At 40.5% G+C, this 13,767-nt stretch overlaps 1 protein-coding gene across 3 annotated transcripts in view; it reads right to left on the bottom strand.

Moving 5' to 3' along the window:
- Window positions 1–1,947, bottom strand: part of PHF6 (PHD finger protein 6) — a 52,307-nt gene extending 50,360 nt beyond the window's left edge. For all 3 annotated transcript variants that reach the window (XM_030849081.3, XM_070044726.1, XM_060292796.2), the window contains exon 1: window positions 1,789–1,947. The gene's annotated coding sequence lies outside the window, so the exon portion shown is untranslated. The remainder of the gene's footprint in view (window positions 1–1,788) is intronic.
- Window positions 1,948–13,767: the final 11,820 nt, after the last annotated feature.

Here is a 13,767-nt window from a genome sequence, read left to right as displayed (position 1 = left end):
TTGTAAAGTGAACAGAAACGCACATAAAAGTGCACCAAACCAATTAAAAACTTTCCCCAACGTGCAATGAGTAAATGGATTTTTCCACTAAAATTCAAATAATGCATCTGTGCATATCTTGCTAATTTTTTTTACAGCCTCCTTGTAAAACATGAAGTGGAGAACATCATGGAAACAATGACTCCTAGTAAAAATGTCTTCATCATAAAAATGCAGATTTTTATCTAACGCTGTCACATTTGTGGTCTCTACTTGAGGAGAATAAGGGCATTCCAAGGACCAATATTAAGGGGTTCATAATGATCCATACAGTATATGGCATTTTAATTTTAGTCTAAAAGGTTTTTCAGGGCATGCGGAGATCAAACTTTGATGCTTCCACCCAACAATGAAACCTTTTCCTTAAAAGAAACATAGCATTATGGATAATGTTATAAAGCAGAAATAAAGAGGCAAAGATAACAGCGTGAGAAACATAATTTACATGTCCGAAAAAATATAAAAACCCGATTAGTTAGGCTGAAGCAATCAGTGCATTTCAGATTTTCCAAGATGCTTTAAAGCACCAAGGTGGAAATAACCTGAAACATCAAGGAGAGCATTCAAGAACCAACTCGAGAGCTCATTCAGTGTCTGATATCTGAAAGACCATTTTCACGGAAAAACAAAACAAAACAAAAACTGCAGTTCCGGAAGATCAAACAATTCCACACGCAAGGAAGTTGAAATATACAGATCAAAATATATAAACGATCCAAGAAGCAGTATTTCTGTCAGGAAAGTTACACTGGAGAGAAATAAACGAATAAGAGATGAACCGGAAGGGCACCTGAATTTGGTTGCACGATATTATTACATGCTTCGCACTGCTTTTTGCGGTTATTCAAAAGGAAACTAAAGGAATTTTCCAGTTGTTTCAAACCCAAGGGTAGAGAAAGAATTTGAACTGTATGAATAAGACCTGATATTACGTAGTAAGCCGATAAAAAGAAAAGGTTTTTCGAAATTAAAGGATTTTTCAACTTCCACGCAGAATATCGAAACGAAGAAATTTCAAAAGAATGCCGTGCTGCTCGTCCATATAATAAAGGATGGTACACATAACGTACCGGAGCCTCTCCGTTATTTATTCCTCAATACACAGTAGACTCCAAGATCTCCCTCTAATCAAGCGCTAGATAAACTCGCAAAACTATCTTCCAATAAAGCACTTTAGCAGGTTCCTTTCGGTCGTAAAGTCAGGGTCCCCTAATTGTCCTTTTCCAATCCTCCTGGATCCAGGAAAATATCACCCTACCACTTTCTTTAACCCTCCTCCCGCCAGGAGTTCGTCCTCTAATAGTCTTCGTTTCCTATCTCAGTTTCACCCCTAATTCCCCCCACCCCGGAGTTTTTCCTCATTCCGTAAGGTTACCCTTCTTGCCATCCTAACAATTCTTCCTCTCACTCTTCCCAAACTGGGAGTCTCCCTCCTTCCCAAATATGTCCTAAGCGATGGCAAAGGCTAAAAATTCCCGGTATTTTGTCCTCCTTAAATGTTGCGCCCCCTCCCCCGAAGTCTAGGCTTAAGCCTAACCTCTCCCTTGGCTCCTCCGAAGCACTTTTCTCAGCAGCCTCTCTGCCAAGCGCCTTCAATGAGCGGCGCTTCTGGGGTCCCTGACAATAAAGCGAGACCACCAAGAGTCCCCCTTAACAACGGGCAGGGGCGGCGGCCTGGCCACCGCCATCCTCCTTGTCTTCTCCCGCCGGGCAGAGAATGGGGGGCCCCAAGGTACCGTGGGGACTCACCGGCGGGGCCCAGAGGCGAACGGCAGGGGAGAAGCGCCAATGAGGGGAAAGAGAAAGAACTCGGTCTTGGTTCTCCGGCAGCGCCTGGGAGCGGGGTTCTGTCGCCGGAGGTTGTTTCCTTTCATTCGAGAACAGACGGGCTCGCGGAGCGCCCTTACGTCGCCCCCCTCGCACGCAACGACTCACATAGCGTTAATACGTCTCGAGCGCGCCGCGGGCCCTGATTGGCTGCAGCGAGGAGGCAGCTGAAGCCGTAGAGCCACAACGCATGTGCAGAAGCCATCCCCGGTACGGATCGGGGCGGCAGGCCCCGCCTCCTGCTCGCGCGCGTACCTTCTATTCTCCGGTCCGCCGCTCAGCCAAGTGTTTGGGGGCAGGATCGGAGGAGATAGAGAAAGAGATTCAAAGATATCGCTGTGGGTTGGGCGGAGAAGGGGCTGGGTTGGGACTAGAAACCGTTGGCCAGAGGCCCCGGGTAACCAGTTTTCAACAGTGATTCAAGTGGGTAGGCCTTATCCCTTGCACTTGTTCACCGAGGCCTTTTCATATCCATTATTTCATTGTACTCTCGTGGCATCCCTTTGAGGTCCCCCGTTCTCTCGTTTTACTGCCAGGAAAGACTGAGAAGCTCGTAGTGGAGTCAGTCTGCCTGGATTTCAATCTTTGGGCGAATAATTTTTCATCTCCGTGCCTTAAATTTGTGTCTTTAAAATGGGGATAAAAATAGTATCTCACGGGTTTATTGTGAGGAAGAAATGAGATAATGCCAGTAAACCGTGTATTAGCGTCCCTGGCGTATAACAGGCCCTGTATAAATTCTGAGATTTTTCATAATCAGAAAAGATAAGTGATTTTCTTCATATTTCACACAAGTAAACCTGACACCTAAACTGAGCGCTTTCCTCTGATGTATGAAGCCAGATTGTGTGGGTTTGAATCTCAGCTCCCCCACTTCTAGCTCTATGACCTTGAGCACGTTGCATTACCTCTGTCCCTCAGTTTCAGCACATCCAAAATGGAGATCACAGTGGTGTCCATCTCATAGGATTGTTAAGAGAAATGAGTTAATATATGTAAATCACATAGAATAACGCTTGGGCACATAGTATGCCCTATGTAAGGGTCAGCTTTTGTTATTTTCTACTGGGCTCACAGACTGCTAGCCAGTGGTTTAAAAGAAAAGAAAAGAAGTTCCTAACAAACCAATGAAATTTTAAAGATGCCCTTCAAGTAGCTATTTTTCCTGTAAAAAAAAAAAGGGGGCGGGGGAAAGCAGTGGATTTTCATTGTTTTGATCCACTGCTGTTTCTATGCTGCTTCATCATTCTTTTTATTTTTCACTGCAATGACAACATTAAATTGTAATCCTCAAGGGAACAGTAACCATGTTTGATGTAACCTTGTATCCCATACGAACAGGTACCTAATAAGGGTGGATAAAGCAGCACCCTTAGCCCTTTCACCCAGGCCCTGTACCCTTGAAAGGGAGTGGCTGGAAATTTACATAAGAAGATCCAGAATGTGTATTCCAAATATTCACAGTGTGTTTGAAAACAGGTCCTCCCCCCAGGCCCAGCATCATTTTCCACCAACTTTACACACTTACTGATGTCAGGATGAGACTGAAGATTGTGTAATTGACAAAATTTAGTGCCTGTGCAGTATGTCATCTTTTTAGATTTCTTCACAAATCCCCATATTTTACTCTCTTTTATTCATTCTCTCATCCATGCATTCCTTCTAACAAAATTTGATTGAATAAACATCTGCACAGCTGCTAAGTTCCAAACACAAGAGAGACATAGATCAACTCAATCCCTGACCTTGAGCTCATGGTCTAAAAAGGGAGACAGACAAGCAAACAAACACAGTATGATGTGATAAATGCTATATTAGGTGTGTGCCTGGTACAGACATCCTCTATTATGTACAAAGCACTATGCTAAGGTACAATGCAACAGTGAATAAGACACAGCCTTTGCCCTCAACTATTTACAGTCTAACAAGGAAAAGACAAATAGCTACTATAGAGGATGGACTGCAGCACGTGCATTTGCGGTGGAAAGGAAGTGCAGGGAGAGTTCAGGAGAGGAAGAGATCAGTGACTCCAGTTAGTTTCAGGTCCCAGGTCTGGTAGCCAGTTCCAGTTAGCATGACTGATACATGCAGCCTGTTATTTCAAGGGCTACAGAAAGGAGTCAGATTGTGATAACGTGCTCTTAACAATGCCTGAGGATAGAGCATTGGATCTCTTCATCTCTTATTGATTCACCAGCACACTTCCACCAACGCTCTTCCTTTTCCTTTCACTTTTTGCTTCAGGCCCTAGATCCTGCTTTTTTTTGTACCTCACTCTCAGCAAAGTCTTTAACTTCCTGACTTATTTAGAGTAGGGCCATCTGAGCTAAGCTACTTTATCTTGTACACCCATCCTCTCTGGCTTCCTTCAAGATTCAGAGAGAGAATTGTCCTTTCTGCTTTTTAAAGCTAAAGCTGTGGCTTTAATCACATCTTTTCTGTACTCTGGAGGAACTGATTCCCTACTTATTTTCTGCTCCAGCAGCATCAATTGCCCTGCTCTCATTTACCTTCAGTGCTAGACTCTACCTTCACTGCCAGACTGTGTTCTTTCCCTCCCATTGCTCTCCCATCACTCATTCGGCAGACATTTGCAGATATTTTCTGTATGCCAGGTATTATGCCAGACATTGGACATTTGAAAAGGAGTAAGACACGGCTCCTGCCTTCAAGGAATTCTCAGTCTAATGAGAAAGAAAAACAGGTATTTCTAATAAGAAAGAAAAACAGAATTTCAGTGCAATAGGTGAAATGCTATAATAGAATTACATACGGCAAAGTTTGGTGGACTCTGTCCAGTGGAGCAGGAAATACATCCCTGGGGAGGAAATGTTTTGAGTTGGGTCTTAAAAGACAGGTCCAGATCCAGAAAAATCTGGATCCCATCTTCACAACTTTTCTCCGTCTTCATTCTTGACGTCTCTGTTACATTTGACACTTTAGGCCATTTACTTGTTCTGAAACTTTCACCTTCCTTGTCTTGTAACATGGACTCTGACTCTGGCTCCCTGGCTGCTATTTCAGTCTCTTTTGTAGGTTTCTCTTCTTCTCTTTTTAAATGCAGGCTTCTCCCTAGACAGAGTCCTAGACCCCCACCCCCTTCCAGTCCAGCCAGTCTTAAACTTTGGAAGTTTGTTAAAAATGCAGATTCTTTGGCACCTGGAGGATTCTGAAGGTTTGGGTCCAGGAATCTGCCTTCTTAAACTGCCCAGATAGTCTGATGCCAATCTGTTGAGGACCACACATTAAGAAACTTCCCTCATTCTTTTTTTGTAGAATTGATACAGTCTCTTGACTTTCACTACCCTGTAAACAACCATTTAGCAACTGCATCTGCTCTGGTTAGATTAGCCCTGTCCTTGAGCTCAAATCACTATGTCTAGTACAAGCAAGTTCATCCTATCCAGCAACTAAAAAGTAATTTTTTCCCCATCTTCAGTGTTTTTGTGTAAGATACCGCTAACATTTCTGCTCCTGCCTAACCAAAAAGGCTAAATTCACGTAGTGCCTAAATTCACTCCCTTCTAGCTGTAATCAACACCAGTGGATTATGCATTCATTCATTAAGTACCTATTGATCACCTACTATGTGTTAGATAAATATGGACATGGTCCATTTGGGTGTAGTGGGGGAGAAAGACCTTAATCAATTAATCACATAAACCACTGTAAAATTACGACAACTTTTGCACGATTGGTTCAGAAGGAAGCAAATGTCACTTACATGGAACTGAAGTCTACTTGTGTTTTGTATGTTGGATACATTTTATATTTTTTATTCTTTATTTTTAAAGTTGATGGATTAAGTATATTAAATGTTTCTGTGAAAAACGATAGAATGCTATATATTTGTGTGAGATGCTGCATAAGAGTCAGAAGACCTGGGTTTGAATTGCTGGCCTGCCACTAACTAGCAGTTACCTCGGGTTATTCATTTGACTTCTCTGAGCCTTTGTTTATACATCAGTCAAATGAGATTACTGTTACTTGCAAAGCTGTTATGGAGCACAAGGACAGATAATGACGTACATTAAAGTTCTTGCCCCAATAAATATGAAGGGCAATTATTATTATTCTTTGTATCCCTTAACTGCCATATCATCTGTTTGGTCTACCTGCTAATGTAGGCTACCAGCATTTGGTGCCTATGCTCTTCTACTTAGGTTGTTTTTTCTAAGTTTTTTAAAAAATTAATTTATTTTATTTTAGGCTGCATTGCGTCTTGGTTGCTGTGCGCAGGTTTTCTCTAGTTGCAGCGAGCGGGGGCTACTCTTCAATGCAGTGCGCAGGCTTCTCATTACGGTGGCTTCTCTTGTTGTGAAAGCACGGGCTCTAGGCGTGTGGGCTTCAATAGTTGCAGCACAGGGGCTCAGTAGCTGTGGCTCGCGGGGTCTAGAGCACAGGCAGTAGTTGTGGCGCATGGGATTAGTTGTTCTGCGGCATGTGGGATCTTGCCGGACCAGGGCTTGAACCCGTGTCCCCTGCATTGGCAGGCAGATTCTTAACCACTGAGCCACCAGGGAAGTCCCTCTACTTAGTTTTTGTTGTTGTTGGCCACCCTACGGAGCTACCCTTGTACCTAAGTGAGGAGATGGGGACCTCGGGAGACTTTGTGTTGATGTCTTTCCCTAGTTTAGCAATTTGAAGCTGGGTGTGGAGAATGGACAATGGAAAAGAGAGTAGAAAATGGAGAATGGGAAAGAGACTGTAATGAAGAACAGGGAGAAGTGGAATTGGAATGGAATGACATCATCTCAAGAGTTTGTTAATAATACAGCAGCCCAAGCCCCCCACCCCAGTAATTCTGGCATAGATATGAAATGGGGCCCAGCAACTATATTTTTAGCAAGCTCCCCAGGTAAGACTGTCATAGACACGAAAGTTTGAGAACCACTGACCTATAGCCTTCAAGCTGAAAACAAGAAAAAAAAACCTTTTCACTTGGGCGTGTCATCAGTTTCATCTGAGTGCCCAAGAGACTTCATTCTGATAAATATCATTCTTAGACATAGTTGTTAGTGAGGACATGTGAGGTCACATCCTTATAATTGGCTTTGCCATTGGGTCCCAGGTAATCTTGAGCATCTTTGTTCCTTGGCCCTATTTTTGCTGTTGGTTAAATAACATGATCAGACAAGTCTACACTAATCTCACATATTATAATAATAAGTCTAAAAACTAGAGGAATTATATATGAATAAGATTTGTGGGGAGCTAATATTCACAATGAGATATAGTCTGTGCCAGGAGACAAAAACCAAATGGCCTGGACAAAAATCCGAGTTTCAGGTTAACTTCTCAGTTACTTCAGCCTTAGTTTCCTCATCTGTAAACTGAGGATGACGGAAGTACCTGTCTCAAGGATTTTTTTTTTGAGGATTGGTTGAGATAATCCACATGCAGCAGCTGGCACAGTTCCTGGCCCACAGAGCTCAGTAACCATTAGCTACAAGAGCTAGCTTTATGGGCAGCCATATGGAGTGTTCTACTTAAGAGTAGCTATAGCTGTCTCCAGGTTTTCCGATAAGTGGCATAGGGAGACAAAAGGCCTTTGTTTCTTTATTTCTGCTGTTCTTGCTTCCTACAACTCCTCTGACAGCTTTCTTCGACTTGCTAGGACCTAGCAGCCTTTAAAACCTGGTTCAGGTGTCAGCCCTTCACTTCCTGGAAGCTTTAATTACCCTTTGATTGGGTGAAGCTCCCCTCCTCTGCTCCCATAGCATCCTGGCCAGACCTCGATCTCATCATTTACCACATTATATTGAAATTATATGTACTTCTGTCTTTCCCACTAGACAGTGAGCTCTTTGGGAGGAGAGACCATGTCCTAATCCTTTTTCTACCCTTTCGCACCTAGCATAGTGCTTGTCCCATAAATGTTGGACATGCCAGGAACATGCCAGGGAGCCAGTGGTTACTGCTGTTGGGAGACGTTGTCCTGTCTGAGACTGCTGTCTTGTATTCTGGGCCTTGGCTCCTACAACTCTCTGTTGCACTTAGAATCCTTTAATGGAATTTAGCAATTAATTACACACTGTATACACTATGTTATTCTCTAATTGCTTCATATGTTAATCTACCACTTACTTCCTCTTCCCTCGGGCATTAAGAGAAGAAATGGCTATAAATGGAAAGTGGATGATCTAGCTATAAGCCACACCCAGTTGTCCATCAAGTCTGCTTATTGAATGCCCAGGGTATCATGGATGCTACTATTAATCACCAGACGTGAATGCTAATGAAAAAGTAGCATAGGGCTTCCCTGGTGGCGCAGTGGTTGAGAGTCTGCCTGCCGATGCAGGGGACACGGGTTCGTGCCCCGGTCCGGGAAGATCCCACATGCCGCGGAGCGGCTGGGCCCGTGAGCCATGGCCGCTGAGCCTGCGCGTCTGGAGCCTGTGCTCCGCAGCGGGAGAAAAAAGAAAAAGTAGCATAATTTACCACAAGTGCCTAGAACATTTAGACACTCGGTGTTTGTTAAATGAATGAGTGATTTAGTGAAAAACAGTAGTGAACTTGATTAGACAGAAATCAGGAGCCCTGGCTTCTAATCAGATCTCTATCGTTTCATGTTGAACTTGAAATGTCACTTCATCTTTCTGGGACACACTTTCAGGTTCTAAAAAACATGATGAAATCAGACTAGATTATCTTTAAGATCTCTTCCAATTTTAATATGCAATTCTTCCTACCAATAGTTAGAAGACTCCTCAGGAGTCAACAAGGTAGGTATCTCTTATATTCTCCGTAGCACCTAGCACAGTGCTGAAAACACAAGAGGACATGAGAAATACTTAAAGTCACAACCTTCACCAAAATTTAAAAAAAGCACAACCAATGGATACCAAGTATGCCATGAACATGCCTCGTCTCTAAAAATGGGACCTAAAAGAAAAGTAGGAGAAAACCTGGAAACTTCTTCTAATTGTTGCATTGCAAAATCATTAAAACGTTTATGATTTGAAATCCTAACTTAGGCTCCAGTTGACAAGCAAGTGATTTCCTTTCTTTAATCCAAGGAAAAACTTAAGCACATGCAGAGTACAATTGCAGCTTGATCTTAGACCCTGTTCTCTCTCTTCCTTGGTAATCATTCACACCCACCACTTTATTTACCACCCACTGGGACTGACAAAACATTCATTTAGCTCTCTAGTCAACATTTCTCCTCTGAATTCTAGGGCCATATATCCAACTGCCTATTTGAAATTGCTTAGTCACCTCAAAAGCATCTCAAACTCAGTATGTCTGAAACAGAACTGGTGATCTTCTCCCTATAAACCTGGTCCACTGTTTGCTAACTCACTGACTGGCACCTCTATCCACCCAGTTCTTTAGGCCATAGATCAAGGAGTCATCCTTGACACCCTCTATTTCACTCCCCCCACTCATCTGTGCTCTATCAGTAATCGTGGCAATTTTGACTCCTAATTATCTCTAAAATCAGCCTACTATTCATTATCTCCACTGTCTCTACCATCTCCTACCTGGACCACTCTACCAGTTTACTGACTCGGCTATCTGATTTAATTTTCCCTCTTCCAATTTAATCTCCAGCACTCCTGCAGGTGTCATTAATTCATTTATTCATCAAAAAATATTTATTGAAAAAAGAAAAAAAATTTATTGAGTGCCTATGAATGATGTGCGAAGCACCAGAGATACAGCAGTGGTCAAAACAAGCAAAAATCCCCATTGTCATGGAGTTTACAGTTTAGTAAAAGAGAGGCACACTAAAAATAATATGTAGTATACATAGTATGAGAGATTTATTTCCAGCATGATAAATTAAGAAAGTTAACACATCTTCTCCCCCAAAAAGCAACTATAAAGCTGGACAGGGGCTTCCCTGGTGGCGCAGCGGTTGAGAGTCCGCCTGCCGATGCAGGGGACACGGGTTCGTGCCCCGGTGTGGGAAGATCCCACTTGCCGCGGAGCGGCTGAGCCCGTGAGCCATGGCTGCTGAGCCTGTGTGTCCAGAGCCTGTGCTCCGCAACAGGAGAGGCCACGGCAGTGAGAGGCCCGCGTACCGCAAAAAAAAAAAAAAAAAGCTGGACAAAACTGACAGAAACAGCCCTTCCAGTGTTCTGGAAGGCTAACAAAGACATAATAGGGGGACCAATTATCCTGATTTCCTTGGTACTGTCCCAGTTTTAGCACTGAAAGTCCTGCATCCCAGGAAACTCTTCCCCAGTATGCAAAAAATCAATTTTCAGCAATGGTTGCTCATGTTTGAGGGAAAGGTACCAAACCCATACTGTGGCTCCAAAAGCAGGGGCTGAAAGCAATGCTATTTTCAGTGTCCAATGGCATCGATTATCTATCCGTAGTCACCGTTGCTGTCTTTAACCCTGACCACTGATGTTGGCAGCCATGATCCGCTGTTCACAATAGCCCATCATTCATTGTTGTATCACTCAGAGGAATGCAACTTTGTTTGTAATTTACATGTATTTCAGTCATGATTTGTAACATTCTGTCTTTGACTTTGCCTGTGGATTAACTGTTGCAATTTGTATGGAGATAGTGGTACTTTAATTTTTAACATTATGAGCATTGTGCTCTGAGTGGTCAGATAAAGAAAATGAATACAATCACAATACCAACTCCAGCTTGACCCAGAAATCACCCAAAAAGAAAACTAAATAAATGACTATGTTATTTTGATGACAGGTAGAAGGGCACACACAACTGGCTTAGGGAGGTAAACAACCAAAACAGAACATAACTGCGCAATAAACTGAAAAGAATTTGGGACTGGGCATGGCAGAGAACAGGATGTGTAAGCATATATGGAGATTGAATATCACAAGTGAAGTATAAGACAGATAAGTGCTTATAAATCAATTAGATGCTTTGGGTCTTCCAGAAAGACATTAATGTTCAGCTGAAATTGGTGGCCACTGATTTACCCTAGATACACCATACCAACAAACATGCATTATTCTATCTTTCTCTTCATTGCTCTTTGAATAAAGTTACGTTTCCTCATTCCAAGATAGCAACTAAAATGTCCTGTGGGTGAACAAAAGGGGAAATTTTGGTACAAGATGGGTTGGCCCCTAGCAGTATGGAGTTGATTTTGTCAGATCTTACCAAGAATCATGCTTTCTACAGTAAATCAAATGATGTGTCAAATCATGGCAACTGAAAAATGTTCCTCCTAGCTTTTAGATACTTTGATTTTAAAAGGAGAATTTCAAATCATCTTCTTGATTTCTTTTAAGATCATAGTGAAGCTGCAAAAAATATAAAACTAAAGATTGTTGATATCTTATCAACTTTGCTCATCGTTCTGCATATTCAGTAGACAGTGCCAATGTAAATTTTGGAAATCAGATGGCTTTAGAACTCAAAATAAAATGTCACCCAGTAAAGGGCAGTCAAATTAAACAGTGCTTCCTCAATTTCTTATGAAAACTCTAACTTATTTGGAATCCAATTTTGATTTCACAATTTCAAGTCACCTCTGTACTTTTTTTCCCCGAGAACACTTTTCCTGAGAAAAAAAGGGTTAAGTTTTGATGACATCCAGAATCCTTTATGATGAGTAAAAATTATGGGCATTTTAAGCATGGATAAGCCTATACAATGAATTTATAGGTGCAAAGGACCTGATTGCAAACAGCTAGTCTAACAAAGGTATCTTGAAGATAACAAAGTGAATGAATGTACATTTTTGGAGAGCTGGAAACTAATCCCTGCAAGTCTAGAAATCTGATGTTTCTACTTAGTAAAATCTACGTAATCTGTGCTCAACACTTTTGTTGAGAAGATATTTTAGCTCTTACATTTAAGTCTTTGATCAATTTTTAGTTAATTTTTGCATATGGTGGGAGGTAGGGTTTCAACTTTATCCTTTTGCACATGGATATCCAGTTGTCCCAGCACCATTTGTTGAAAACACCATTCTTTCCCGATTGAATGGTCTTGGCACCCTTGTTGACAATCAGTTGACCATAAATGTAACAGTTTATTTCTGGACTTTCAGTGCTCTTCCATTGATCACACTGTCTTGATTATTATAGCTTTGCAGAAAGTTTTGAAATTAGGAAATGTGAATCCTCCAAATTTGTTCTTCCTTTGCAAGGTCGTTTTGGCTATTCTGGGTCCTTTGAAGTTACAGATGAATTTTAGGATCAGCTTATCAAATTCTGCAACAAAACCAGCTGGGTTCTTGATAAAGGATTGAATTGAATCTGTAGGTCAGTTTGGAAAGTATTGCCATCTTTGCAATATTAAGTCTTCCAATCATGAATGTGGGATGATTTTTTTTGAAAGTGTTCAAATTTATTTAAATATTTCATTAAGCAGATTTTTAGGGATGATTTTTAATATTTTAGGTTTTTAATTTCTTTCATCAGTATTTTGTAGTTTTCAGTGTACAAGTCAGCACATCTTTTGTTAAATTTATTCCTAAGTAAATTTATTCCTATTTCTCCTTGATACCATGGTAAATGGAATCATTTTTTTAAATTGAAGTATAGTTGATTTACAATATTGTGTTAATTTCTGCTGTACAGCAAAGTGATTCGGTCATACGTATATATATATTCTTCTTTATATTTTTTTATTATGGTTTATCACAGGATATTGAATATATTTCCCTGTGCTATACAGTAGGACCTTGTTGCTCATCCATTCTATATATAATAGTTTGCATCTGCTGGAATCATTTTCTTAATTTCATTTTCAATTTGTTCATTGCTAGTGTATAGAAATACAAGTGATTTTTGTATTTTGGTCCTGTGTCCATGACCTTGCTGAACTCATTTATTATATCTAGTAGGTTTTTAGTGTATTCCTTAGGATTTGCTATATACAGGATCATGTTATCTGCAAATAGAGATAATATTATTTACTTTTTCATTTCCAATCTGGATGCCTTTTTTTTTCCTTGCCAAAGCCCTAGTTAGAACCACCAGTACAATGTTGAATAGAAGAGACGTTGTTTAGGGATAAAAACTTGCAACTAGTAGGTAAATAAATCCTGGAAATCTAATACACAGTGTAGTGAATATAGACAACAATATTGTATTATGATTATCAAACTTGCAAAGAGACTAGATCTTAATTATTCCCACCACAAAAAAAGAAATGATAATTATATGATGTGATGGAGGTGCTAACTATCCCTACAATGAGAATCATATTACAATATATAAATGTACCAAAACAAAATGTTGTATACCTTAAATTCACACAATGTTATATGTCAAAAATATTTCAATAAAAAATGTTGAATACAAGTGACTAGAGCAGACATCCATGTTTCACTCCTGATCTTAGGGAAAAACTTTCACCATTAAATACAATGTTAGTTGTGGGTTTTTTCAAAGACGTCCTTCATCAGGTTGAGAAAGTTTCCTTCAATTCTTAGTTTATGGAGCATTTTTATCATTAAGGGATGGTGAATTTCGTCAAATACTTTTTCTGCATCTATTGAGATGATCATGTGAGCTTTGTCCTTTATTCTATTTATATGGTGCATTACATTAATTGATTTTTGGTTGTTAAAACATCCTTGGAATCCTGGGATGAATCCCACTTGGTCATGGTGTATGATTAATTTTATATGTTGCTGGATTCAGTTTGCCAGTATTTGGTTGAGGATTTTTGTTTCTGTTTTCATAAGATATATTGGTCTTTAGCTTTCTTTACTTGCTATGTTTTTGTCTGATTTTGGTGGCAAAGTAATACTGGCCTCATAAAATGAGTTAGGAAGTGTTCTCTCCTCTTCTAGTTTTTAGAAGAGTTTATGAAAAAGTGCTATTAGTTCTTCTTTAAATATTTGGTAGAATTCATCAGTAAAGTCTTTAAATCCTTAGTTTTGTTTTGTTTTGTTTTTTTCCTTGTGGGTAGTTTTAAAATTACTAATTCAGTCTCTCTGCTTATTATAGT

The sequence above is a fragment of the Globicephala melas genome, chromosome X (assembly GCF_963455315.2).
Source record: "Globicephala melas chromosome X, mGloMel1.2, whole genome shotgun sequence".
Classification (NCBI taxonomy): Eukaryota; Metazoa; Chordata; class Mammalia; order Artiodactyla; family Delphinidae; genus Globicephala; species Globicephala melas.
This window is presented reverse-complemented; position numbering and strand designations above follow the sequence as displayed.